Source organism: Oncorhynchus keta, chromosome 28, assembly GCF_023373465.1.
Source record: "Oncorhynchus keta strain PuntledgeMale-10-30-2019 chromosome 28, Oket_V2, whole genome shotgun sequence".
NCBI classification, from domain to species: Eukaryota; Metazoa; Chordata; class Actinopteri; order Salmoniformes; family Salmonidae; genus Oncorhynchus; species Oncorhynchus keta.
The window spans coordinates 30,909,329-30,915,328 of NC_068448.1; positions in this window are offsets into that span (position 1 = coordinate 30,909,329).

Sequence of the window (6,000 nt, forward strand, 5' to 3'; positions counted from 1 at the left end):
GACAACAATAAACACGCACAAAACCATGGTGGCTCCAGAGGGTTAAATAGGGAAATAATTCAAACGTAATGGGAACCAGGTGTGTACAATACAGACAAAACAAATGGAAAAAGAAATGTAGATCGGTGGCGGCTAGAAAGCCGGTGATGTCGACCACCGAACAACGCCCGAACAAGGAGAGGCACCAACTTCGGAGGAAGTCGTGACAATATGATAGGCTAGATGTTTGAATTCAATAAATATCAAATACATTCATCAAAGTCACGATAGGAATTCAATGATGTGATGGCAACCCAGATTTTATTTCTGGCTTCACAGTTTCAGATCATGTAGAACGTAGTTGTGTGTGTCGTGTGGATCTCCATTCAAACCCCTGGGGGCCCCCGGTTATGCCTGGTTTAGAGTCACCCTGCATGTTGTAAGGCAGAGCAGCTGCTCTCCCCTCCCATGCAGCCAAAGATGTAATCTCTCCCTGTGTGGAGAGCCAAGCTGAGCCACTGCACTGTACTGAAACCTGACCTAACGCTTACAGTGAACAGCTGTCCATGCTTAGGCCATGTTACCCTGGGAAAGCATAGCTATACATAACGTGGTGAGGTATACCCGAAACTGGGTGATATTTTTAACAACGGTGGAGTCTCACTTCCCTGATTGCAGCTGCATAGGATCTCATGTAGGTGAGATGCCCAGAAATGTCAGATATTACTTTGCTTAATAAAACATTTACACGCCCTGGAAATATTGTGAGTATAGTGGAGGTGGTTCTCTTGTCAATAATTCAGGGGAGGTGTAACTGAACACCATTGCTGTGAGTGATGAGAGGGAATCCCAAGCGCTCTGTGAGTCGTGTGTGTGTGTGTTTGAGTGTGTGTGCACGCAGGGGAGGCCCCTCCCTCTCCTCCTGTTTCTGCAGCAGACCTCACCCATCCGCCAGCCAATGACAGCAGGATGAGATCTTCCCTTACTGGGAACTAACGTAATCGTGGATTCCTGAAGTGTGTGTGTGTTTATGTATGTGTGTGTGTGCATATGCTCGTGCTTGCGTGTGTGCGTCTGTGTGCCTGTGAGCACAGTATCTACAGCAACTGTTTTTCCAATGAAAGAGTAGAGGCTGATAACTGAAGAAAAGATCATGGAGCTGACTTCAGTCTAAAACTAAACCCTAGACAGCCTCATTCTAGCTGGTAAATGTGGAACACAAACAGTCTGCTGTTTGCACAATGTTATGGAATTTAAATAACCAATTAAATGAAATCAATTAATCAAAGTTATTGATCAGTCCTCCTCACCTTTCCCTCACTTATGGAAATACCCAGATGCAATTGTCAATATATTGCAATTAAAATGCATCCAAAGTATCACGATATCTACAATGGCATGGGAATTGAAATTATCATACGAAAACCAACTCCAGCATGCGTCCTAGAGGACTTTTTATCAGGTATCAAGGTAAGACACAAATGCAGACTGTGAAGTAACAATGTTTATTGTAACAGTGGCAGGGAAACGACAGGTCAAGGCAGGCAGGGGTGGATAATCCAGAGTAGGAGCAAAGGTACCGGACGTCAGGCAGGCTCAGGGTCAGGGACAAGCAGAGTGGTCAGGCAGGCGGGTACAGGGTCAGGACAGGCATGGGTCAAAAACCAGGTGGATGAGAAAAAGATAGGCTGGGAAAAGACAGGACCTGACAGGACAAATGCTTGTCAGCTTGACAAACAAGAAAAACTGGCCCAGACAGCCAACACAGGTATAAATACCCAGAGGATAATTAGGGAAGATGGGCGACACCTGGGGGGGTGGAGACAAGCACAAGGACAGGTGAAACAGATCAGGGCGTGACAGTACCCCTCCCCCCTTCCCCTCTAGGGACGCCACCTGGCGTTCCACCTGGGCGGGTACCTGGTTGACTGGGGTGCCGGCGGTGAAAGTCGGCGATGAGGTCCGGGTCCAAGATGTCTTTAGCAGGAACCAAGCACTTCTCCTCCGGACCATCAACCAGGTACGGGAAACCCCTGCCTCGTGGTCGAACCCTCAGGAGACGTCTCATCATGTACGCTGGCTGGCCATCGATGACACAGGGGGAGGGATGGGCCTAGAAACAGAAGACAAGGGGCAGTCAGACATGGTTTTGACTCTAGACACAGAAGAGGTTAAAAAAAATGTGGAGGGTTCGAGGCAACAGAGGACGGACAGCAGAGGGGCTAATGATCTTGGAGCGGGGGGAAAGGTCTCGGCCTCCGGGGGTGTAGCCGTGGCACTATAGCGGTGTGTCAGCGCCTCAGGCTTGACCTTCTTGGATACCGGTCGGTGCTGCGGAAGCGAAGTGGCCCGAGCCTTACTGAACCCCTCCTGGAGGTCCTGGGACTCTCTGCGGAGAGGTCCGTGGCAATTTCCAAGCCCCCAGGAAGACGTCCCGGGGCAGGCAGAGCTGACTTCAGGCAATGAGTGTGGCAGGACGGGCTCCAGTCCACAATGGCACCAGTAGCCCAGTCAATGGAGGGATTGTGTCACTGAAGTCAATAGAATCCCAATTCCACAGGAACCTGAGGAGACTCAACCAGAAGGAATTAGATCATTTCACTGTGGTTCCCCGACATTCGTAGGTTGATAAGGGTGGTTTGGTGGGTGACCCGGCCTATAAAGACCCATCCAGCGCTCTAACAGCCATGGGAATGGAGGGGGGTTGAGTGGGGATGCCCAACTCGGATGCCAGGGTAACGTCCATCGGCCCCCGAGGTGATGAGTACCTGGAGAGACTTGGACTGGTGGCATGGAGAGGGGGGCGAGTAAGAGGAGAAGTACAATAAGACCCACCAGTGTACTCACTCCAACAAATTAGCTAGGTCTCTTGAAGGGACAGGTAGACACAAAATTACCGACAGTACCGCAATACAGACAACACTGGGTCTCAAGTCTGTGTACGTGTTCGGCTGGAGACAGTCTAGCCCTACCGAGCTGCATCTGCTCGGGAAGAGGTGAATCGGCAGTCTCCGGAGGCTCTTGGAGGGACTCGGGTAAGCTCAGATCCGTTGGTAGTTCTTGGGCTGCCAGCTCACCCTTTACCTCCTCCGATAATCCGTGCAGGAATATGTCGAACAGCGCTTCCGGGTTCCTGGTACCCTACATTGTTTGTGTGCGGAAACCCACCACATAGTCTGCCACACTGAGGGTGTCCTGCCGAAGCTGGAGTAACTTCTGGGCAGCCTCTCTCCCGGACACCGGAGCCTCGAAAAACTTTCTCACCTCCACCACGAATATCTCCAGACTGAGACAGACAGCGGATTGTTGCTCCCACACCGCTATAGCCCAGGTGAGTGCCCTCCCGGACATCAGCGTAATAATGTACTCTATCTTCGAGCAGTCCGAGGGGAACGAAGAAGGCTGCAGCCTGAAAACAAGGGAGCACTGGGAGAGAAAAGCCCGGCAGGTTCTGGAATCTGCATCATAGCGTTCCGGGGGAGGTAAGAGGGGTTCCCGGGAAACCGGGGTGACGCCGCTGCTACCAGCTCGGTTACAGAGGGGCAGGGAGGTTACCGTCATGGTAGGCTGCCTAGTAGGCAACCCACGGAATTGCTCCCGCAATGCTTCCAAGGCTAGGTCGTGACGTTCGTCCACAGCCTTGAACTCTTCCATCAGACTGCGAAGCAACTCCTCGTGCCTACCAGTGGTGGATCTTTGGGAGGAGATGGCATTGCGGAGCTGGTCCAAGTCTGCTGGGTCAGCCATGGCCAGTTTGTACTATCAGGTATCAAGGTAAGACACATGTGCAGACTGTGTGAAATAACAATGTTTATTGTAACAACAGGGGCACGGAAATGATAGGTCAAGGCAGGCAAGGGTCGATAATCCAGTGACTGTGCAAAGGTACTGGACGGCAGGCAGGCTCAGGGTAAGGGACAGGGACAGGCAGAATGGTCAGGCAGGAAGGTACAGGGTCAGGACAGGCAAGGGTCAAAAACCAGGAGGACGAGAAAAATTGAGGCTGGAAAAGATCAGAGCTGAAAGGACAAATGCTGGTAAGCTTGACAAACAAGACAAACTGGCAACAGACATACAGAAAACACAGGTATAAATACCCAGCGGATAAGTAGGGAAGATGAGTGACATCTGGGGGTGACACCTGGGGGCGACACAAGGACAGGTGAAATTTATCCTTCTAGAATTTATCCTGCTTGCCCTCTGAGAAATCTTCAAATTCCAGCCAGCTTGCCTGCCTGCCTGTTATTATGGGGGATGGGCAGCAGTGCCAATTGTCAGCCTGTGATTCAGGGCCCAATTCAATCAGCTCAGCTTTCTCCGACATCCGTGTAGCTGATGTTTTGACTGTGTCGGAGGTGGAACTGCGTTAGAGCTGTCAAATTCACAAGCTACTCCCAGCATTATACCTAAAGTGGACATTAGCATTGGCTGCACAGAGTTGCATTAAGAGGAATCCCATGCAGCCTTGTTCGAACACTAGGATGTGCGATGTAATCTAACGTACACTTCGATTAGGCTGATTGAAATCCTCATTATTTGGTTGAATGATTTTCAATTTCGGGGTCATTATTTTTTTATTATTTTTATTAGAAGATTTGATTTTATATTTGATAAACAATACAAAACATACACATACAAACGACTACATCATACAAACATCACTACATCACACCTGCCTAGACCCACTAGCCCCCACCAATATCTCCAGCACCCTTATCACTTTCTGCCACATGGCCTTAAACTGCACCATTTTGTTTCTCTCCATCGCCCACACTCTTTAAATTTATAGACAATAAAGAAATTATCCTTTCCATTGTGTGAACGACGGAAGATTGGCTGATTTCCAGTTTTTGAGTATACATTTTTTAAAGATAATTGATGAGAAGAGTATTGTTCAACCCATCGGGTATCTACTGCACCCTTGTCTGTCATGTCTTGAAATATACAGGAAGACTAATTAAAAGTACATTTACATTGCAGTACCTCTGACTTCCATCTTTCCAACTCCGCCCATAACTTTTTAATTTGTTAACATTCCTAGAACGCATGAATAATTGAGTCATTGGTAGTTTTTCACTTCAGACATGACTCTGCCGTTGTGCTGTAGAATTTGTGAATTTTGTCTCTTGTAAAATAAATAATAATAAAGCTCCATTATTTCTATATAGCCTAAACTTTATAGTTCTGAACTTCTAGCGCGGGTTGGACAAGTGTGGCTGGCTTCGTGACAATAGCGCTGGGAAGTTCATCTCTTCTTACTGACTCTGATCTTTTCGACTCCTTCAGTCAAAAGAACAAATCTTTCGACTAATTTCATTCATTTGAGTCAGTAATGCCCAGAGTATGCAGGGACGGCGAATGATTATCCAACAACTATTGGCTCTGTCATTTGTGCTTTAAATAATGTACATGATTGATAGGCATATAAATAAGATTATTTCTTGCTACATTTGAAGCGAGGCCTAGATGTGACCACAACCGGACTAGATGGTGAACGACTCTTGGCGGAATGCATTGCTTGACAGTGGTTGTTTGAGAATGTTATTTGAGAACTGTAGCCCCTCAAACAATTAGTTATCGAGTTTGAGTTTGTTGACCAGAGGCTATGTATGTTTAGTCCTACAAAGCTGTGTCCATCATAACATTCAATTATCAATTGTATTCATTCTTGCACCATCCGATCAACTATCAGCTCTTAAACATGTATTTTTCCCCTCTACGCTCACAATCTATTTTCCTGCCCCTATTATGACAGACAGTTGATGATCAGAGCACGTCTCTGAGGCTGGAGAAGCTGAGCCAGAGGAGCCGGTATTAATCCTGCTGTAGGACTCACTGCGGCCAGCACTATGAGGTCAAACGAACAACTAAAATGAACGAGTCACTCAGAAAAACTCAGACTCTCAAATCAGTGAAAGAGTTGTTCAAAAAGAACGAATTGTTCGCAAACTGCACATCAGTGCAAGAGCAGCTGCTCACCGATTTGACAGCTCCAATGCAGTTCCACCTCAGACACTGCCA